The sequence below is a fragment of the Microcebus murinus genome, chromosome 6 (genome assembly GCF_040939455.1).
Source record: "Microcebus murinus isolate Inina chromosome 6, M.murinus_Inina_mat1.0, whole genome shotgun sequence".
In the NCBI taxonomy this organism is placed as follows: domain Eukaryota; kingdom Metazoa; phylum Chordata; class Mammalia; order Primates; family Cheirogaleidae; genus Microcebus; species Microcebus murinus.
The window spans coordinates 27764681-27788406 of NC_134109.1; the positions used below are offsets into that span (position 1 = coordinate 27764681).

General features: G+C 41.0%; 1 protein-coding gene and 1 pseudogene across 1 annotated transcript in view; one reads left to right on the plus strand and one right to left on the minus strand.

Moving 5' to 3' along the window:
* The window catches only part of ENTPD5 (ectonucleoside triphosphate diphosphohydrolase 5 (inactive)), a 58708-nt gene that overhangs the window by 5231 nt on the left and 29751 nt on the right, over positions 1-23726 (plus strand). The window contains exon 3 of the mRNA XM_076003873.1: positions 5732-5795. The gene's annotated coding sequence lies outside the window, so the exon portion shown is untranslated. The remainder of the gene's footprint in view (positions 1-5731; positions 5796-23726) is intronic.
* Positions 18630-19552, minus strand: LOC105858557 (COMM domain-containing protein 10 pseudogene; annotated as a pseudogene).

Sequence of the window (23726 nt, forward strand, 5' to 3'; positions counted from 1 at the left end):
GCAATTCCCAGTGGTGGGAACCTGTACTCTCCAGTTTGCCACAGTCCCCACCACTTCCTGTTTTACAGATACCTTTATTCATTTACATTTCCTATCTAGCCCCTGTAAGGTTCTTGAGTTTGCACTTTCTGTTGTGCATAGTGAGACATTGATGAAAGTTTTGAGAAGGAGACTGATGAGATTTATATATTCATTAATTAATTCAATAAGCATTGTTATATACTATATAACAGATTGTACTGTGCCTAAGTAATTAGTATTCAAAGGTAAATGAATCCCTGCAATGATGTGGCTTACCATTTAGTGGGAAAATGATGAAAACAGCATTTTTAGGAAGACAACTGTGTATAGATTTAAGAAAAGAGACATTGGTTACTAGAGTTCAAGTCTGAATTATTACTATTATAGGCCTGAATTTAGATATCAGCAGGGAGACTAGGAAGAAAAAAAGGAAGGGATGGAAAAGATATTGCAAAGGCATGATTGTCAAGTTCTTTTTTGTTTTGTGTTGTTTTTGAGACGGGGTCCTGCTATGCTGCCCAGGCTGGCCTCAAACTCCTGGACTCGAGATACTGCTACCTCAGTCTCCTGAATAGCTGGAACTGCAGACAAGAACTACTGTGCCCTGCTCCATCAGTTCTTGATATTATGACAGATTGGAATGTAGAAGGCATGAGAGAAGATAATTCAAAGATAATAAAGATTTTGAGTTGTGTATTAGGAAAGTTGTAGGACCACTAAAGAAACAGATTAGGAAGAGAATCCATTTAACATACTCTGTGTGTGTATGTGTGTAGGGGCAAAGGAAGGGGGAGCTTTAGAGATACCAGTTTGACATGTCTCTTGAGTTCAGTTTATTGGCATACATACAATTTAAGTGTTTTTAAAGGGAAAACTTAATAGAAATGTCAAGATTGGGTCAGGTGTAGCTCACGCTTGTAATCCTAGCACTCTGGGAGGCTGAGGCACGAGGATCACTTGAAGTCAGGAGTTTGAGACCAGCAAGAACAAGGCTCCTCTCCACTCAAAATAGAGGAAAAAAAAATTAGCGAAGCAACTGATAATAGAAAAAATTAGCTGGGCATGGTGGCACGTGTCTGTAGTCCTAGCTACTCAGGAGACTAAGGCAGGAGGATTGTTTGAGGTTGCTGTGAGCTAAGCTGATGCCACTGCACTCTGGTCTAGGCAGCAGAGTGAGACTCTGTCTCAAAAAAAAAACAAAAACAAAAATAAAACAAAACAAAATTGCATGCTTAGGAGTACATAGCACTCATTCCATCCTAGGATTCCAGGTAACAACTAGAGAAGTATTTAATTTGTAGTCAACAAAGTATAAGAAGACCTTTCCTGAAAATGTTTGCTTAGAGGCCCTATAAGTTAGAATTGATAACATTGGTTGCGTGAGCAATTCAAATCTTCTCTTGAATGTATAATCTTCAGATTTATGCTGCATAGGTAAGTTAAACTTTTTTGAGAGAGAGAGAATGGAAAATACTATATCAACTCAAATACTTAAAGACATTTTCTCAGTACCACCCTTCAGAATTTCAATGAAAATTGGCTGTGTGCTCCTGAGGTAACTTAACGATGAATTGTTGTCAGAACTGTTGCTCGTTTGAAATAGTAGTCACAGTTTCTCCTCTTAAGATCTTATGTTTGAAGACAGTCTCCTCCTTTCTTAGGAAAAATTTTTTACTGTGGTAAAATTTGTATAAGATAAAAATTGCCATTTAAAATTTTTTTTTTCTGTTTTTTGAGACAGAGTCTCGCTTTGTTGTTCAGGCTAGAGTGAGTGCCGTGGCGTCAGCCTAGCTCACAGCAACCTCAAACTCCTGGGCTCAAGCAATCCTTCTGCCTCAGTCTCCCGAGTAGCTGGGACTACAGACATGCGCCACCATGCCTGGCTAATTTTTTCTATATATTTTTAGTTGGCCAATTAATTTCTTTCTATTTATAGTAGAGATGGGGTCTCGCTCTTGCTCAGGCTGGTTTTGAACTCCTGACCTTGAGCAATCCGCCCACCTCGGCCTCCCAGAGTGCTAGGATTACAGGCGTGAGCCTCCGCACCTGGCCTAAATATTTTTAAGTATACAATTCAGTAGCATTAATTATATTCACAGTGTTTACAATCATCATTATCTATTTTCAAAACTTTTTCATCACCCAGAATAGAAACTCTGTACCTGTTAAGCAGTAACTCCCCATTCTTTCCTCCCCCTAACCCTTGATAACTTCCATTTTGCTTCTGTCTCTATGAACTTGCCTATCCTAGATATTTCATATAAATGGAATTATATAATATGTTCCCTTTTGTGTTTGGCTTTCCCTTAGCATTAGCATAGTGTTTTTAAGTTTGGTCCATGTTATAACATATATCATAATTTCTTCCCTTTTTATGTCTAAATAATATTCCATTGTATGGATATGCCATGTTTTTTTAATCCTGTCAATAGAAAAAAAGCCAAACTCTGTAAAATAATCTTAAAGAAATTTATTCTGAGCTAAATTTGAGGACCATGACTAGGAGTCACTGCCAAGAGGCCTTGAGCTAGTGGACCCGATGTGGCTAGGTTACAGTTTGGTTTTATACATTTCAGGGAGACCGGGGTTATTATAGGTAAATAAATCAATACATGGGAGGTATACATTGGTTTGGCCCAAAAAGGTGGGGCATCTCCAAGCGGGGGAGGCTTACAGGTTATAGGTGGGTTTAAAGATTCTTTGGCTTGTGGCCAGGCGTCCTGGTAGATCACGCCTGTAATCCCAGCACTCTGGGAGGCTGAGGTGGGCGGATTGCTCAAGGTCAGGAGTTCTAAACCAGTCTGAGCGAGACCCGGTCTCTACTAAAAATAGAAAGAAATTAATTGACCAACTAAAAATATATATAGAAAAAATTGGCCGGGCATGGTGGCACATGCCTGTAGTCCCAGCTACTCCGGAGGCTGAGACAGTAGGATCGCTTGAGCCCAGGAGTTTAAGGTTGCTGTTTAAGGTTGATGCCATGGCACTCGCTATAGCCTGGACAACAAAGTGAGACTCTGTCTTTAAAAAAAAAAAAAAGGCTGGGTGTGGTGGCTCACACCTGTAATCCTAGCACTCTGGGAGGCCGAGGCGGGCAGATTGCTCGAGGTCAGGAGTTCGAAACCAGCCTGAGCAAGAGCGAGACTCCGTCTCTACTATAAATAGAAAGAAATTAATTGGCCAACTAATATATATAGAAAAAATTAGCCAGGCATGGTGGCGCATGCCTGTAGTCCCAGCTACTCGGGAGGCTGAGGCAGGAGGATTGCTTGAGCCCAAGAGTTTGAGATTGCTGTGAGCTAGGCTGATGCCATGGCACTCACTCTAGCCTGGGCAACAAAGTGAGACTCTGTCTCAAAGACAAAAAACAAAAACATTCTTTGACTTGTAATTGGTTAAAGACTTGAAGCTTTGTCTAAAGACTTGGAATGTTTTAACAGAAGGAGTGTTATCAGAGATAAGCCACTGGACATAGATTTGTTGTGTAAATTGAGGACCGGTAGGTTTGTCTTGCATACCCTTAGGCCTGTTAATGGCTTACAAAGGATGCCTCTAAGAAGGGAGGGGGACTTAAGGCTTGTCTGACCTCCCTCCTCTTGGCAGATAATTTAATTTTAGGATATTCCTTTGGCCACTAGTGGGTCCATTTAGTAAGCCGGTGGGGGGGTGAGCCTTAAAATTTTATTTTAGTTTACAATTCATTCATCTGTTGATAGACACTTGGGTTGTTTCCAGCTCTGGTTGTTGTGAATAGTGTTGCTTCAGAACATTGGCATACAACTGTCTGTTTGAGTCTGTATTTTCAATTCTTTTTTTTTTTTTGAGCCAGAGTCTTACTGTTGCCCAGGCTAGAGTGCTGTGGCAGCAGCCTAGTCCACAGCGACATCAAACTCCTGGGTTCAAGCGATCCTCCTCTTTTAGCCTCCCAAGTAGCTGGGGCTACAGGCATGTACTACCACTCCCGGCTAATGTTTTCTGGTTTTTTTTTTTTTTTTTTTTTTTTCCAGTTTCCTAGCTAATTTCTTTCTATTTTTTAGTAGAGACAGGATCTCTTGCTGAGGCTGGTCTTGAACTCCTGACCTCAAGCGATCCTCCTGCATCGGTCTCCCAGAATGCTAGGATTACAGGTGTAAACCTGTAATAAAATTTTAAAAGCCCTAAAATAAAATTTTAAGGCTCACCCCCCATCCGCTGACTGAATGGACACCCTTGTGGCCGAAGAAATGTCCTAAAATTAAATTATCTGCCAAGAGGAGGGAGGTCAGACATGCCTTATGCCCCCATCCCTTCTTGGAGACATCCTTTGTAACCCATTAACAGGCCTAAGGGTATGCTAGACAAACCTACAGGTCCTCAATTTACACAATAAATCTATGTCTAGTGGCTTATCTCTGATAACACTCTTTCTGTTAAAACATTCCAAGCCTTTAGACAAAGCTTCCTGTCTTTAACCAATTACAAGCCAAAGAATCTTTAAACCCACCAATAACCTGTAAGCCTCCCCCCCTTCGAGATGTCCCACCTTTTGGGGCCAAACCAATGTATACCTCCCATGTATTGATTTATGACTTTACCTGTAACCCCTGTCTCCCTGAAATGTATTAAACCAAACTGTAACCTAGCCACATTGAGTCCACTAGCTCAAGGCCTCTTGGCAGGGTCATGGTCCTCAAATTTGGCTCAGAATAAATCTCTTTAAAATTATTTTATAAGCCGGGCATGGTGGCTCACGCCTGTAATCCTAGCACTCTGGGAGGCTGAGGCGGTCAGATGGATTGCTCGAGGTCAGGAGTTCAAAACCAGTCTGAGCAAGAGCAAGACCCCATCTCTTCTAAAAATAGAAAGAAATTAACTGACCAACTAAACATATGTATACAAAAAATTAGCTGGGCACTGTGGTACATGCCTGTAGTCCCAGCTACTTGGGAGGCTAAGGCAGGAGGATCGCTTGAGCCCAGGAGATTGAGGTTGCTGTGAGTTAGGCTGATGCCACGGCACTAACTCTAGCCTGGGCAACAAAGTGAGACTCTGTCTCAAAAAATAAATTAATTAATTAAAATAAAATAAAATCATTTTACAGAGTTTGGCTTTTTTCATTGACAAAGGCGTGAGCTACTATGCCTGGGCCCTATTTTCAATTCTTGTAAGAACCTAGGACTGGGATTGGCTTGGTCCCTTTTAACCATTTATTCATACGTCTGATAGTGAGTGGCCACTCATTGATCATATTGTGGAACATATAGCTGATATTTTAACAGTGAAGAAAGACTTCACAAATGCATGAAGTAGATTTTATGCACTTATAAATTAGCTCCTTAGTCACTGCTCTCCCCACATTTACCCACAGGCATTTACACATACATATACACGAACTTCTAGAGGGTGTATGACTTGCCTCTGTTGTTGTTACTGATTTATTTTTTTTTCTTTCTCCAAATTCTACCTAGGCAAGTTGCTGACTTTATAAATGAATTGACTGGGTGTTAAGAGTGGCTGAGGTTATGGGTTGTAGTTTGAGAAGAAAACGTGGACGACAAGAAAGAGCCAAAGAGCTTTAAACTGCAAGTCAGGAGATGAGCTTGGTGATCTGGCTTCCAAAGTCTAAACAAATTAGAAACAGAAATGTAGAAGGAGATAACTGAATCAAAAATAGACAATGGAAAAAATAGAGAACTTTGCTTTTATGATCATCCATGCCCATCTTCTACAGGTTGAAAAAGTAACATGGTAGTGAGGAAACAAGGGAGAAAACCCAGAAGCAAAAGAAAAAATTGGTAAGTAATCTATGTAAAGAAATACTACACTTTTTAACAAATTGACTGCCACGTGAATTATATTTAACTCGGGCTACTTTTGACCCTGGGGGCCTCCTGAAGCAAAACCCTGCAGTTGGTTCATGAAAATCTAACCTGTTGATGTGCTTATTGTTACAATTAATACTGACAATTTAATTCTAAAAACATGGATGGCATTGTGTATAACTCACACACAGGAAACAATAAAAAATAACAAATTAGAAATTATCTTTTTGTTTTAATAAAATATCGTGATCCTAAGGAAAAAAAATTTTTTCTAGTGTGGCAATGAATGTGTTACTAGGTCAGATTTCTGCAAATTCTGCTTTCTTATTCCTAGCTGTGAGCTCACAGCAAATGGAAAAGGGTTTATAAACCACTAAAATTGCTGTCACGAAGTCCAGGACCCTTATGTTTTTGGAGAGGCCCTCATTTACGTATGATGACATAAAATTCTAATAATTATGGCTCCCTGATGCATATCCCACAACAGATTTAAAAAGAAAATTAGGGCCAGGCATGGTGGCTCACACCTGTAATCCTAGCACTCTGGGAGGTCGAGGTGGGCAGATTGCTCGAGGTAAGGAGTTCGAAACCAGCCTGAGCAAGAGCGAGACCCTGTCTCTACTATAAATAGAAAGAAATTAATTGGCCAACTAATTATATAGAAAAAATTAGCTGGGCATGGTGGCGCATGCCTGTAGTCCCAGCTACTGGGGAGGCTGAGGCAGAAGGATTGCTTGAGCCCAGGAGTTTGAGGTTGCTGTGAGCTAGGCTGATGCCACGGCACTCACTTTAGCCTGGGTGACAAAGTGAAACTCTGTCTCAAAAAAAAAAAAAAGAAAAACAAAGAAAAACAAACAAAAAACAGAAAATTAGGAGGCTGGGCATGGTGCCTCATACCTGTAATCCAAGCACTTTGGGAGGCCAAAGCAGGAGTATGGCTTGAGACCAGGAATTTGAGACCTGCTGGGCAAAAAAGCAAGACTTCATCTGTATGAAAAATAAGGAAGATTAGCTGAGCGTGGTGGCATGTGCCTGTAGGCTCAGTTACTCAGAGGCTGAGACCAAAGGGTTGCTTGAGCCCAGGAGTTTGAGGCTGCAGTTACCTGTGATCATGCCACTACACTCCAGCCTGGGCAACAGAGTGAAACCCTGTCTCTAAAAAAAAAAATTTATTTAAAAGGAAAATAGGTAATGATGGTTTATTGAAGAAGTTGGGTGCTTGACAACACTGAGCAGTGATGATATAAATAGCATGATGTCAAGGTAAATTAGCTCAAAAGCATACCCATCTGGGAGCATTTGGTGGTAGAAGGGCAAACAGTCCTATAGACCTGTAGCCCCTAGAGGCATCCCAAGTTCACAGGAAAATATAGCTGATGATCATAATCATGACCATGAGCCATGAGTAAAGGGTGATATTTGTTGTAGAAAATTATGTAATTCACTTTAGAAACATTTTTACCAAATGCTGTTAAAATGTTATGGTATTTAGAGGGAAAGCATCTTAAAAATATATTTGGGGGGAAAAAGACATATTTGGGAAAATGCTCTATTCCTTGCTTTACACATGAGGCATTATTGTAATATTTCAATCTTTCTCATGTTTTTCATTTTGATTTAACACGTTTCAAGCAGTAGCTATTTTTCAGTTGATAACAAGAACGGGAAAATATGTTTTTACTCTTCTTCCCATAGTCAAACTCCAGTATAAACAGTACCTAGTGGTCTCTGCAAATAAACACCTCCCACAATGGATGTGGGTTTGGACGTAGAGATAGCTTATTACTTCAGATTTTCATTGTATTTATTCATTGGGGCAGTATGAACCCCTTCCTGACTGATAGCATCTTCTTATCTAAAGGACTTTGATTCTTAATGAACAGGTAAGAAAAGAACTTGTGATTTATGAAATAAGAGAGGTAGCAGTAGCAACAGCTTCTCCCGTTCAGTGATTATTGTAGCAAAGTCAAGCCTGAAACAATGAAGAATGAGGTCATGCACTGCCTGACTCATTTCAGTACAATACACAAATGGCTTCATTTTATAGAATGAGCCATTTTAGCACTTCTCTAATGATGTTTTGATTAAAATGAAATAAAATACATAAAGAAGCAACCTGTTGGCTGGGCGAGGTGGCTCACACCTGTAATCCTAGTACTCTGGGAGACCAAGGCGGGTGGATCGTTTGAGTTCAGGAGTTTGAGACCAGCCTGAGCAAGAGCGAGACCCTGTCTCTACTAAAAATAGAAAGATATCTTCTTTCTGGTTGTTCAGTCAAAAAAAAAGAAAAAAAAAGTAAGTAAAATATAGAATGTAAAAGTAATAATAGTAAAAAATAAAAATAGAAAGAAATTAGCTGGACGACTAAAAATATATAGAAAAAATGAGCCAAGCACGGTGGCACATGCCTGTAGTCCCAGCTACTCAGGAGGCTGAGGCAGGAGGATTGCTTGAGCTCAGGAGTTTGAGGTTGCTGTGAGCTAGGCTGATGCCACGGCACTCTAGCCTGGGTAACAGAGTAAGACTCTTGTCTCAAAAAAAAAAAAAAAAGAGGCAACTTGTTTATACGAAAGAATTTTATTTTATTGGTAACTGCCAGTGCATCAATTCTAATTCCTTTGTTGGGAGTTAGAGTATTTGATCTTAGGGTTGGAGGGACCTTAAAGGATATATCCAACTGGGTTTAGTGGCTGGCATCTGTAATTCAGCTACTTGGAAGGCAAAGGCAGGAAGATTGCTTGAGCTCAGGAGGATAACATGGTCAGATTTGGGCCAAACCCTTGGGGCAAAGACTCTCCCCTCCCCACCAGAGTGAGACAACTCATGGCCAAATTCTTCTTGCTTAGTCTCTCCTCCAGTAGATTCTGTGCTTAGAGGTCTTATTATAACACCTCCTTGGCAATGACATCATAAAAGTTGACTTTTTATTTTTTTTTGAGACAGAGTCTTGCTTTGTTGCCCAGGCTAGAGTGAGTGCCGTGGCGTCAGCCTAGCTCACAGCAACCTCAAACTCCTGGGCTCAAGCAATCCTGCTGCCTTAGCCTCCCGAGTAGCTGGGACTACAGGCATGCGCCACCATGCCCGGCTAATTTTTTCTCTATATATTAGTTGGCCAATTAATTTCTTTCCATTTATAGTAGAAATGGGGTCTCGCTCTTGCTCAGGCTGGTTTCGAACTCCTGACCTCGAGCAATCTGCCTGCCTTGGCTTCCCAGAGTGCTAGGATTACAGGCAAGAGCCACCACACCCAGCCTAAAAGTTGATTTTTAAATAAACTTTTATAGTTGTTTTATTGACTTGAAAAATACTATGTTTTTCTGTGGTTTTCAAATCTGTGCCACTTGTCAGTCTTTTCCCTTCCTGACAGATACCTCTTCAGTACCTAATTTTGTTGTTTTTTAGAGATAGGGTCCCACTCTGTTACCCAGGCTGGAATGCAGTGGTGTGATCATAGCTCACTGCAACTTCTAACTCCTGGGCTCAAATGATCCTCCTATCTCAGCCTCCCCAGTAGCTGAGACTATAGGCATTTGCAACCATGCCAAGCTAGTATCTCATTAATGCTACCATTATATGATTAGAAATTTTTTTTTCTGTGTGCAACATAAAGTTCCGATTATGTTAATATAAATATTTTCACTCTCTATCTATCTTAGTGTTTAATTTCAGTTAGTATTATTCAATTATGTTTACCTATCTTCAAAACAAATATGACTGATTTTCTTTCTACTCTTTCCTATTATAAATATATATGCCTTTTATTTTTTTTGAGACAGAGTCTCACTCTGTTGCCCAGGCTAGAGTGCCATGGCCTGCCTAGCTCACAGCAACCTCAAACTCCTGGGCTCAAGCAATCCTTCTGCCTCAGCTTCCCAAGTAGCTGGGACTACAGGCATGAGCCACCATGTCCGGCTAATTTTTTCTACATATTTTTAGTAGGCCAATTAATTTCTTTCTATTTTTAGAGAGACGGGGTCTCACTCTTGCTCAGTCTGGTCTGAAACTCCTGACCTTGAGCAATCCTCTGGCCTCAGTCTCCCAGAGTGCTAGGATTACAGGCGTGAGCCACCGTGCCCAACCTAAATATATATGACTTTTATTTGAAATATTTAAATCTGTTTTTACCCTTGTAAACAAGCAGGATGTTGTGTGAGTTGTGGTTTTTCTGACTTTAATTCTTTCCCGTAAGTAAAATATTAGCACTATAACAGAAAATAGAAAGCTTCAGGTGATGGGGTACCATATTTTCAGAGAAGTTAAGAGTCAATACTGTTTTTAATTTTTAAGAGTTAATATCATTGAAATAACATGTATTTCCTAAAACAAGATGTATGTAAGCAGTGTTAATAGAAACATATATACAGTATATGGGGGAAAAACTGAACACAAAATTGTCTGGAAATACTGGTTCCAGCTTGTAGTAGCCAGCCTCCAGGCTGGCCTCTGATGATTCTCACCTCCTAATAGTCATGCCTTTGTGTAGTCCCCTCACACATTTTATCAGGGTTGTTCTGTATGACCATTAGAATATAGGGAATTGATAGTGTATGACTTCCAGGGCTAAGTCATACAGGACATAGTGGCTGCTGCCCTGCTCTTCTTGGATTGCATACTCTGGAGAAGCCAGCCATGGTGGTATTAAGGGCATTCAAGCAGCTTTACTGAGCATGTATGTGGAGAGCTACAGAGGCTTCTTACCAACACCTGGCATCAACTTACTAACCCAGGCGTCCTCAAACTTCAGCCCTTGGGCCAAATGCGGGTGTTTTTGCCAGTTTGTTTCTTTACTTCAAAATAAGATATGTGCATTGTGCATAGGAATTTGTTCATAGTTTTTTTTGAACTATAGTTTGGCCCTCCAACGGTCTGAGGGACGGTGAACTGGCCCCCTGTTTCAAAAGTTTGAGGGCCCCTGTTAACCATTCAGTGAGCCATCTTGGAGGGGGCCTTCAGCCCCAGTCAAGCCTTCAGATGACTAGAGGCCCAGCCTACATCTTTTTTTCCCCTTATTTAAAAGATATGTTAATACCCAGCCTATATCTTTTTTTTTTTTTTTTTTGAGACAGAGTTTCGCTTTGTTGCCCAGGCTAGAGTGAGTGCCGTGGCGTCAGCCTAGCTCACAGCAACCTCAAACTCCTGGGCTCGAGTGATCCTTCTGTCTCAGCCTCCCGGGTAGCTGGGACTACAGGCATGCGCCACCATGCCCGGCTAATATTTTATATATATATCAGTTGGCCAATTAATTTCTTTCTATTTATAGTAGAGACGGGGTCTCGCTCTTGCTCAGGCTGGTTTTGAACTCCTGACCTTGAGCAATCCGCCCGCCTCGGCCTCCCAAGAGCTAGGATTACAGGCGTGAGCCACAGCGCCCGGCCTTTTTTTTTTTTTTTTTTTCTTTTTCTTTTTTTTGAGACAGAGTCTTGCTTTGTTGCCCAGGCTAGAGTGAGTGCTGTGGCGTCAGCCTAGCTCACAGCAACCTCAAACTCCTGAGCTCAAGCAATCCTGCTGCCTCAGCCTCCTGAGTAGCTGGGACTACAGGCATGTGCCACTATGCCTGGCTAATTTTTTCTATATATGTTAGTTGGCCAATTAATTTCTTTCTATTTATAGTAGAGACGGGGTCTTGCTCTTGCTCAGGCTGGTTTCAAACTCCTGATCTCAAGCAATCCGCCCGCCTCAGCCTCCCAGAGTGCTAGGATTACAGGTGTGAGCCACCGCGCGCGGCCTAGCCTACATCTTGACTGTAATAGCATGAGAGCCCTAAGCCAGGACTACCCAATTAAGGCATTCCCAAATTTCTGAACCACAGAAATGGTGAGATAATCAGTGTTTAGTGTCTTAAGCTACTAAGTTTTGGGGTTGTTATGCAGCAATAGATAACTAATATACAGCATACTAAAATATTTTTAGAAGAGAATTTGTACAATGTAAACAATATTTTATATCTTTTAGGGTGTTTTTGGGAAGTTTATCATAATTTTGACAGTTTGAAAGTATTTTGGTTAAAATTTAAATTTAGCTATAGAACCAATAGATTTAGGAAAATAAAATTAATTTCTCCTAACAAATTAATATGACTAGATTATGTACTTATTAATCAATTACATTCTTTTAAAAATATGTTTATTGGCTGGGCGTGGTGGCTCACGCCTGTAATCCTAGCACTTTGGGAGGCCGAGGTGGGCGGATTGCTCGAGGTCAGGAGTTCAAAACCAGCCTGAGCAAGAGTGAGACCCTGCCTCTACTATAAATAGGAAGAAATTAATTGGCCAACTAATATATATAGAAAAAATTATCCAGGCATGGTGGCACATGCCTGTAGTCCCAGCTACTCAGGAGGCTGAGGCAGGAGGATTGCTTTAGCCCAGGAGTTTGAGATTGCTATGAGCTAGGCTGACACCACGGCACTCTAGCCTGGGCAACAAAGCAAGACTCTGTCTCAAAAAAATAAAAATAAAAATGTTTATTTATGAAAATGTAATTTCTCCCTTTTTATGTCACTTGCATCTTATATCTGTTGTGCGTTTCTATTGATACCACCTTAGGCACTCTTCTTGGTACTTGGATTACATCAGAAAACAAAAAGATTCCTGCTCTCGAGAAGCTTATATTCTATCAGAGGAGCACAGGCAATAAATAAGCTGTCTAGTATTTTAGAATGTATTAAGTGGTGGAGAAAAAGAAAAAGTGGGTCAGAGTAAGGGAGATTGAGAAAGCAGGTAAAGGTGGAGGCATGTGAGGGAGGGAGGATATATGAGGTCATTAAATACAAAATGTTCAATTTTGAATCAAAAGGTTAGTTTATTGCATCTCAAAAAAGAAATACAATTAATCAAAGTATGTGTCTAAACTATCAACACAGTTTTATCACCTTAACGGTAGCTTGTTTTTTGTTTGTGTGTTTGTTTTTGTTTTGTTTTTTTGAGACAGAATCTCGCTTTGTTGCCCTGGCTAGAGTGAGTGGCATGGCGTGGAGTCAGCCTAGCTCACAGCAACCTAAAACTCCTGGGCTCAAGCAATCCTCCTGCCTCAGCCTCCCGAGTAGCTGGGACTACAGGCATGTATCACCATGCCCAGCTAATTTTTTCTATATATATTAGTTGGCCAATTAATTTCTTTCTGTTTATAGTAGAGATGGGGTCTCGCTCTTGCTGAGGCTGGTTTCAAACTCCTGACCTTGAGCAATCTGCCTGCCTCGGCCTCCCAGAGTGGCCGGCCAACAGTAGTTTGTTTATGCCAGCAGCAAAGAAGCCTGGAGAGTGAGTGGCAATGAAATCGTGAAAGACATTTTTCCCGGCTTGTTGAAAATTGAGTATTTTTTCTTGTAAAAAGTAGTCCAAAGCCTGGAAAAAGTGGTAGTCAGTTGGTGTAAGGTCTGGTGAATAAGGGGGGAATGACAAAGAGTTTCTAAGTCCAGTCTCTGTAGTTTGAGCATCGTTGTTTGTGCAACATGTGGTCAAGGGTTGTCTTGTAAGAGGATTGCCCTGACTCCTTTCACCAGTCTCGGTTGTGAATCGAATTGGATTATTTCATCCAATTAGTTGTAGTAGACATCCGCTGTTACTGACTAGGTTTTACAAAGTTGTGGGTAATACCACTACTTGACTACCAGACATCATTAGCGTTTTTGGATGAATATTTGGTTTTAGACTGTGTTTTAGCACTTTATCCACTCATTGTGCTGAACCCTTGTGATTGTAAAAAATAATCTATTTTTTATCGTACATAACAATACAGTATAGAAATTATTCGCCTTTATGTTGTGTCAGCAAAGAAATGCAAGCTTTGAGGCAATTTTTCTTTTGACATTTAATCTATGTAGTACCCATCTATCCAACTTATTTACCTTGTCGATTTATTTTATTATTTTTTTTAATTTCTCCTTTTCTTTTTTTTCAAAGCCCACGCTCCCCCCTCCCCAGTATTCCCAGATGGAATCCCATCTAGTACTAACCAGGCCAGACTCTGCTTAGCTTCTGAGATGGAACAAGATCGGGAGCATTCAGGGTGGTATGGCTGTAGACTGTCAATTTGTATTAAATGATCTAATATTGTTGAAATAGTAACCTCAAACCTTGTTGTTAATTTATGCACAGGTTGAGATGAATTCACTTCCACTACAGTTTTTAGTTTATCATTATCTACCTTGGCCTCAGGTTGTCCACATGGCTCATTTTTAAAATTGAAATTACCAGAACAGAACTTTTTTTTTTTCCTGAGACAGAGTCTCGCTTTGTTGCCCAGGCTAGAGTGAGTGCCATGGCGTCAGCCTAGCTCACAGCAACCTCAATCTCCTGGGCTCAAGCAATCTTGCTGCCTCAGTCTCCCTGTAGCTGGGACTACAGGCATGCCACCATGCCCGGCTAATTTTTTCTCTATATATTAATTGGCCAATTAATTTCTTTCTATTTATACTAGAGATGGTCTCTTGCTCTTGCTCAGGCTGGTTTCGAACTCCTGACCTCAAGCAATATGCCCGCCTCAGCCTCCCAGAGTGCTAGGATTACAGGCATGAGCCACTGCATCCGGCCCAGAACAGAACTTTTTTTTTTTTTTTTTTTGAGACAAAGTCTCACTTTGTTGCCCAGACTAGAGTGAGTGCCGTGGCGTCAGCCTAGCTCACAGCAACCTCCAACTCCTGGGCTCAAGCGATCCTCCTGCCTCAGCCTCCCTCCCGAGTAGCTGGGACTACAGGCATGCGCCACCATGCCCAGCTAATTTTTTATATATATATCAGTTGGCCAATTAATTTCTTTCTATTTATAGTAGAGACGGGGTCTCGCTCTTACTCAGGCTGGTTTTGAACTCCTGACCTTGAGCAATCCGCCCGCCTCGGCCTCCCAAGAGCTAGGATTACAGGCGTGAGCCACAGCGCCCGGCCTAGAACAGAACTTTTTAAACCATCGATATACTGTGTGTTCATTAGCCATTTCCTTTCCAAACACTTTGTTGATATTTTGAGCTATCTGTGTTGTGTTGGTTTTACAATGGAACTCATATTTGAAAATAATATGAATTTTTGACACATCTATGGTTGTTCAAAAATTATTCTAAAAAATTTTTGAAAAATAATCACAAGTCAAAACATGCATTTAAGCCGGGCGCGGTGGCTCACGCCTGTAATCCTAGCACTCTAGGAGGCTGAGGCGGGCGGATTGCTCGAGGTCAGGAGTTTGAAACCAGCCTGAGCAAGAGTGAGACCCTGTCTCTACTATAAATAGAAAGAAATTAATTGGCCAACTAATATATATATAAAATTAGCCGTGCATGGTGGCGCATGCCTGTAGTCCTAGCTACTCGGGAGGCTGAGGCAGCAGGATTGCTTGAGCCCAGGAGTTTGAGGTTGCTGTGAGCTAGGCTGACGCCACGGCACTCACTCTAGCCTGGGCAACAAGCGAGACTCTGTCTCAAAAAAAAACAAAAACATGCATTTGAAAGAATGAGGATGTACCTTTTCAATAAAACAGTGTCAAAGTGAAATGTCACAGATATTAACTGTCAGTACTTAAGGAAATCAGGCATTTCATACTTTATAACCTAATAGTATTAAAAGTATGCTTCAATAAGAAAGTGGCAGCGAACAATGATCTGAAGGAGTTGCAGGAATATATCAATTGAATATGTAGGAAAAGATTGTTCTAGGGACTGCTACAGCAAAGGCCCTAAGATAGCTAGAACATGTGTGACATAAGCACAGAGGTCAATGTGGGGGTAGTGAGTAAGGTGAAAACTATTAGTAGATGAGGTCAGAGACAAAACGGATGGAGCTAGAACAGGTGACTCCATGAAGGCTGTTGTCAGGACCTTGCTACTCTGAGGGAAATGGAAAGCCATTGCTAAATTTTGCACAGAAAGGAGACATGCTCTAACTTATATTTTCAAAGGATGACTTTGGTTCCTTATTAAAAATAGACTCTAGCGGAGTGAGGATAAATGAAGGGAGATCTATTAGGACAATATTAGTAAATCACCAGAGAAATCACTTGGGCCAAAGTGATAATGGTAGAAGTAGTTATTAATAGAAATGGTTGGATTTAGGGGAAATGTCTTCAATCAGTGGGAAACAGATCTCCAAAAGCTCCTGATGGAAGAAGATCAGACTATTGTAAGACTTTCACATCTTGATGAAAGTCTCGTTTCCAGCCTCTTCTCTGACCATTCTCTGCTCTACATTCTCTTCCTCACACCTGTATTTATCTTTTCCTAGAGCCATAGTGGATGACCCTTCCTGGGGGCTCTAGTGGTTAAAATAGTGGCTCTGGAATTAAACCATCCTTATTTGATTTCTGGCTCTTTTCACTTAACTACTGTGTAGTCTTAAGTTACTTAGTTTCTGTAAGCCTCAGTTTTCTCATTTATAGAATGGGAATGTTACCCTTTGTGCCCCCTCTACCTCTCCCTGTAAAAAATAAAAAAAATGAGGATGTTAATAGCACCAAATTAAGAGTGGCATTATGCCTTTAAATGAGATAATCCATGTAAAGTACTTAACATAGCGCTTGGCATGTATTAAGTTCTCAGTAAATACTGGTTATAATTATTATTTCATATTATGTTTCTTTGACCACAGTCTTTCCTGTACATTAAATGGTAGCCCTTTCCTTCGACATCCTCCTTCACTATAGTCTTCTGCTTTGTATTTATGTTTTGTTTCTCAAATCTATATGACAAAAATTCTTGAGGAATTTTTTTTTTTTTTTGTGGCAGAGTCTCACTCTGTTGCCCCAGCTAGAGTGCCATGGCATCAGCCTGGGTCACAGCAACCTCAAATTCCTGGGCTAAACCAATACTACTGCCTCAGCCTCCCACGTAGCTGGGTCTACAGGCATATGCCACCATGCCTGGCTAATTTTTTCTATGTATTTTTATTTTATTTTTATTTATTTTTATTTTATTTATTTTTTTTTTTGAGACAGTCTAGCTTTGTTGCCTAGGCTAGAGTGAGTGCCGTAGCGTCAGCCTAGCTCACAGCAACCTCAAACTCCTGGGCTCAAGCAATCCTGCTGCCTCAGCCTCCCGAGTAGCTGGGACTACAGGCATGTGCCACCATGCCCGGCTAATTTTTTCTATATATATTAGTTGGCCAATTAATTTCTTTCTATTTATACTAGAGACAGGGGTCTCACTCTTGCTCAGGCTGGTTTCGAACTCCTGACCTCAAGCAATCCGCTCGCCTCGGCCTCCCAGAGTGCTAGGATTACAGGTGTGAGCCACCACGCCCGGCTTCTATGTATTTTTAATTTGCCAATTAATTTCTTTCTATTTTTAGTAGAGATGGGGTCTCACTCTTGCTCGGGCTGGTTTTGAACCCCTGACCTTCAGCAGTCCACCCATCTCAGCCTCCTAGAGTGCTAGGATTAAAGGCGTGAGCCATTGCGCCCAGCCGGGGAATTTTTTTTAATTAAAACATTTTTTTAGAGTTAGGGTCTCACTCTGTTGCCCAAGTTGGTCTCAAACACCTAGGTTTAAGCGATCCTCCTGCCTCAGCCTTCCAAGTAGCTGGGACTACAAGCACACACCACTGGACCTGGCTCTTGAGAAAAAAAATTTTTTTTTCCCCAGAGACAGGGTCTTGCTCTGTTGCCCAGGCTGGAGTGCAGTGGTGTGATAATAGCTCACTGCAGCCTCGAACTCCTGGGCTCAAGCAATCCTCCTACCTCAGCCTCCTGAGTAGGTGGGACTACAGGCATGTGCCACAACACCCAGCTAATTTTTCTATTATTAGTAGAGATGGGGTCTCACTCTTGCTCAGGCTGGTCTGGAACTCCTGAGCTCAATGGATCCTCCCGCCTCAGCCTCCCAGAGTGCTAGGATTACAGGCATGAGACACTGCACCCAACCAAGAAGAGGAAATTTTTAAAAGAAATCAAACTATCAGCAATGTTTCTATCATCTACTTTCATCCTTTATAGTACCCCTTATCTTTATCCACATGTCTCTATTTTATGTAGTCCTATACATTTTTCATGATATCTTCGAATGTCACTTCATGGTGCCTTTCCAAATTGTCTAGGTGGAGTTAGTCCTGTGTTTGGGTTCCTTTAGCATGCTTATGGTTGACTTTAAAAGGTATGTCTGTCACCTCTACCAGACTCGGCATCTTAAATAAAAAGGATCTGTTTTCTTCACTTTTACTTCTCTGGCACCTAGCACTTAGTAGGCATCAGTAAATATTTGTAGAATTAGAAAATGAGTGGTCTTAACGCAGCACCCCACTCCAATCCTTACATGTAGCTGCCAGATTCATATTTGTGACCCTCCCTTGCTCAGAATCTTCAGTGGCTTCCTATCGCCTGCAACGTCTAAACTCCTTTTTTTTTTTTAATCCTAAGATACCAAATTTTACTGACTGAAATAAATTAACATTTACAGAAAGAAAATGTAAAAGTTACTAGATTTGAATAAGGATGCCCATTTAGAACTTATTATAATTATTTTTATTCATGATCTGAATCTGTCTCCCACCCTATGAAGTGAATCATTAATTTGAAGTACAAAGAAAAACACATACAAACATGGACTGTTAATAAATCATTAAACTCAGAGAAAAAAATTAAAATTAACAGAGAAGCTCACACTGGAATTAATTGATATAATACTCCTAGTTCTATTTTAAATTTCTTTCCTATATTATTTCCCAAGCAAAATATACACATCATATTCAAGTAAAAAAAACGCCATAATGTATTTGATTGCATTGGCTATTTTCTTAATTTTTTTCATGTAATAATGAAAGCTCTGTATTCTGCCAGGGTATACATTATACTTTGTATCCATGGATCCTCCTTGATATATAAAGATGTCATCAAGCATGTAAAAAATAAGCAGGTCAGGCAGTAAAGCAACAGTATTCACTTTTGTTCCATTTAAAGCAAAAGCGTTCTTAACAATTGCTGTGGGCTCACAGAACTAGAGAAAGTATATTAGAACCTCAGTACTGTTAACAGTGATCTCCCTTGGCTGTTATTTGTCTAAGAAGTGATAAGCCATATAATTTACAGAAAGAAAGCCACTGAATCCTTCAGAAAACACAACCTGGCAATCTAGCTTCATTGCAAAATAATGAGGTGGCAGGAGTGTGATGGAAAAACCAGTCTTCGAACACATCATGTAAGGGAATCCAGCTGTGCCTGTATGGTCTGTACCTTGTTATAGAAATCAAACACCTCCTTGTGACTGAATTCCACAAGAACTTTCTCGAGAACTTTCTTTGAATCTTCATTGCTCACTCCTAGTTGTAACACAGCTTGAGGAGATTTTAGTTTTGCTGGAGCAGAGTGAGCCATTTGAAGGTTAAGCTGCCATCCAACAGTCTCTAGCTTTTGGGGAGCGAGAATTCTCTGCCTAAACTTTTCGACCGTTTCTTGACCCATAGAAGACCAACTGTTCACAAATGCTTCTGCTTTGTCTTATCTAAGATGGATGTTCTCTAATTGCTGCTGCAAAGCTGTTGGCTTCACATTGTAATATACAGCCTGTTCTAAAATAAATGATACTGTTTCAAGAACTAGATGAAGATCTTGTTTCTCTAGAGAAAATGCAGCTTGAAGTTTTTCTTCCTCTTCTTCATGAAATTGCTCTCAGACTTCAAGTGAAGTTGTTGAAGAATCCAAGTGAGCAATCTTGGAAATCTTCCTATATCTATTGCATTTATCAGTGATACTGCTTTTTTTCATGCTGGGACTCTCCCGCAGGATCAACGGCTGGCCACGGACGCTGTCATCCACCATCCTCGTGGCTAGCTGCCTCGCCCAGCCCTAAACTCCTTAGTTAACTATTTGGTGCACTCTACTGTCAGACATCAGTCTGCCTTTCCAACTTTATTTCCTACTCCAGTTAGTCAAACTGATCCGTTCACTATTCCCTAGGGGTCCCCATCCCTTTCCACATTCATGTCTTTTTTTAAAAAATTATTATTTCAGCATATTATGGGGGTACAAATGTTAAGGTTATGTATATTGGCCATGCTCTCCCCTCCCACCTCGAGTCAGAGCTTCAAGCGTGACCATCCCCCAAACGTTGCACATCTCATTCATTGTGTTTGTATATACCCATCCCCTCCTCCCCCCTCCCACCCACCGACACCCGATAAATGTTTTTCCTGTATGTCCACTTAGGTGTTGATCCATTAATACCAATTTGCTGGTGAGTACATGTGGTGCTTGTTTTTCCATTCTTGAGATACTTCACTTAGTAGAATGGGTTCCAGCTCTATCCAGGAAAACACAAGAGGTGCTATATCAGCATTGTTTCTTAAAGCTGAATAGTACTCCATGGTATACATATACCACATCCATGTCTTGATTCATACTATTTCTTATTCCTGAAAAGCACTCCTTTCCTGTCCTAATTCATTTCCCTTCTCAGAACCCTTCTCAGATGCCACCTAGTTCACAAAGCCTTCTTGATCATTCCCACTGGAAGTGATCTCTCCTAGCTTTGCACTCTCAGAGCATGATAACTGTGTTATTTATCCCATTTTCACTTTATGGAGGTAATTTATGGACATGTATTTTTTCCAGCTTAATATAGTTTCTTAAAACTTCTGAAATGATTCATCTTTGCGTGCTGTACTTGTAAGTAGCAGTAGGCAACTGATAATTTCTGGAATGGCCAAATGAATGAATTAATATGTGAATAAAGAGGCTTCCTGGAATAACACCCCTATCCTTGGGCTGGTTTGGAGGGGAATAAGAATCGGGCATATGATATCTGGGCTGTAGTGAGATACTGGGAAGGTGGGTATTCCCTGCTCCAACAGGGAATACTGTTGCATGTTCCATTAGCCCAATTGTACCAAGTCCATTTGGGATGCAATAAATGATGTGTTCCATGCCTAATATTTACTTGGTTTGGGGACTACAAAACATATCATGTACCCCCACCTTAGACACCTTTCAGGTAGCAAGGTGTTCCAGGGCTCTGGCCTTTTGTATTGGGAATGTAAGTCCCAAGTTATATCCCCAAATGAGACATTGCTCACTGTGCTGAAATCTGTCCCAGACCTATCTTATTAGAGCCACCTTGGTTTTGTTTGGCTTGGCTAAGTTATACACTGGTGGTTTGGCTATATCCATTCCGATAATTCAGCTTACTGTTTAAAAATTTTATTCTAGTTAACATTTTAAACTTGCTTTATGTTTGTTTGTTTGTTTGTTTTTTGAGACAGTCTCACTTTGTTGCCCAGGCTAGAGTGAGTGCTATGGCGTCAGCCTAGCTCACAGTAACCTCAAACTCCTGGGCTTAAGCAATCCTCCTGCCTCAGCCTCCCGAGTAGCTGGGACTACAGGCATGTGCCACCTTGCCCAGCTAATTTTTTCTATATGTATTAGTTGGCCAATTAATTTCTTTCTATTTATAGTAGAGACGGGGTCTCGCTCTTGCTCAAGTTGGTCTCGAACTCCTGACCTTGAGCAATCCACCCGCCTCAGCCTCCCAGAGTGCTAGGATTACAGGTATTAGGCACCATGCCCGGCTGCTTTATGTTTAATTTTTAATTTTTTTTTTTTTTTTTTGAGACAGAGTCTCACTTTGTTTCCCAGGCTAGAGTGCCGTGGCATCAGCCTGGAACTCTTGACCTCAAGCGATCTGCCCGCTTTGGCCTCCCAGAGTGCTAGGATTACAGGCATGAACCACTGTGCCTGGCCCTAATTTTTAATTTTGTTAAAGCCAGCTTTGCTGTGGAGCCCAGATGAATTGGCAGTGGAAGCTTTTACATTTTACTGTTTTTGGATTTTTTTTTTTGGTGGACCTTTTAATCATCCTATTCCATTATTTTCCACTATTGGGAAATACCATGTCATTTTATCCAAGTCAGTCAATATTGACATTTGCTTAGGGAGGGAATAGAAAGATAAAATTAACAATCAGATATCACTATGGAACTGTACAGGGAAAACAAGTCTACTCCTTTTTTTTTTTTTTTTTTTTTTTGCGACAGAGTCTCGATTTGTTGCCCAGGCTAGAGTGAGTGCCGTGGCGTCAGCCTAGCTCACAGCAACTTCAATCTCCTGGACTCAAGCGATCCTCCTGCCTCAGCCTCCCGAGTGGCTGGGACTACAGGCATGCGCCACCATGCCCGGCTAATTTTTTATATATATATTTTAGTTGGCCAATTAATTTCTTTCCATTTATAGTAGAGACAGGGTCTCACTCTTGCTCAGGCTGGTTTCGAACTCCTGACCTTGAGCGATCCACTTGCCTCAGCCTCCCAGAGAGCTAGGACTACAGGCGTGAGCCACCACACCCGGCCAAGTCTACTCCTTTTGAAAACTGATTCAGTGCCTCCAGAACCGTCTTTCCTCTCACTTGCCTTCTTTATTCTGGTACATCTCTATATTCCAGTAATACTGTTGTCTTGATGCTTGACGTTCTCAGAATTTTGCTTGTGTTACTTCCCCAGGGTATTTCCTACCTCTCATTCAGGATCCACCTTAGGCCTCTCATCCCTCAAGAAGCCTCCCACCTCCACCTTTCCCCTTTCAAGCCAAGTTACCTGTCCCTTATATTCATTCCTGTAGCACCTTGTGGGCCCTTCTGTCAGAACTTATCACAGTACAATTGTAGCTGTTGGTTTACTTGCCTGTTTTTTCTAATAAGCTGAAGTCTTCCCAGTAGCTAAGACTATAGCTGATTCTTCTCTGTGTATCTAGAGCCTAGCACAGTGTCTGGTAACTATTACTCAGTAAATGCTTATTAAATAGACAATTCAATGCCCAACTTTATAAATTCCATCTCAGTTAAGAAAGCTATTGAGAAATGTTATTAACTTTTCTATTTTGCTAACGTAAAAACACAGAATTCAGGCTGGGCAAGGTGGCTCACGCCTGTAATCCTAGTACTCTGGGAGGCTGAGGCGGGAGGATCCCTTGAGCTCAGAGTTCAAGACCAGGCTGAGCAAGAGTGAGACCTCGTCTCTACTAAAAATAGAAAGAAATTAATTGGCCAACTAAAAATATAGAAAAATATTAGCTGAGCATGGTGGTGCATGCCTTTCATGCCTGTAGTCCCAGCTACTCGAGAAGCTGAGGCAGAAGGATTGCTTGAGCCTAGGAATTTGAGGTTGCTGTGAGCTAGGCTGATGCCACAGCACTCTAGCCCAGGAAACAGAGTGAGGCTCTGTCTCAAAAAAAAAAAAAAAAAAAAACCCACAGAATTCAGTTCCTGAGCAACTTCAGCCCTATAAGCAATAATTCTACTAGGTGGCACTTAACTATCATAAAAGTAGATGAACCAGACAATCATGTACCCAGAGAAAAGGTGACTAAGGGAGGAGCAAAAGATAAAGAAGGGAGTGAGTTAGCAAAATGCCACATGGTTAATTGCAAACTGGCACAAAGGTGAATGTGGTTCATGAAGCTAGCTTGGTTCAGAAGAGCTGAAATAGGATCAAAGAGCAAAAGGCAACTCACAGTGAAAGCGAGGATCCACAGGGAACAGGCAGACAGGAGCAGGTGAGCACTCAGATGGGGCTTGGGAATTGTGGAATTCCCAAGAATTGTGGTCTGTCAGGCTCTGGGTGACATGGAAGAAAGGAAGCCAGAGTGTGAAGCTCTGGGAAGGCTAAGTGGGGAGGATTAGTGTTTACTCCAGGTATGAAGAGATATTGAAAAAACTTTAGGAGGAGATAAAGAGGGGGCTTTATTGGGGGTGAAGAAGAGATATTAAGCAAGGGTTATTGAGAAGGCCAATCCTGAGAAGAGTGGATTTAAATATACTGATGTGTACTCCCCAGTCTATGAAAAGTGAATTTGACTATTTGAATTATTTTGAGTAGCATATAAAATGATACATTTGGCACATTTGGGCAAATGTCACCTTTATATAATTGACAAATTTGGAGAAACAGCCATTCCTTGGAAGCTTGTAATTGTGATTTTTTTCAGTGGGTGGATAATTAATTCT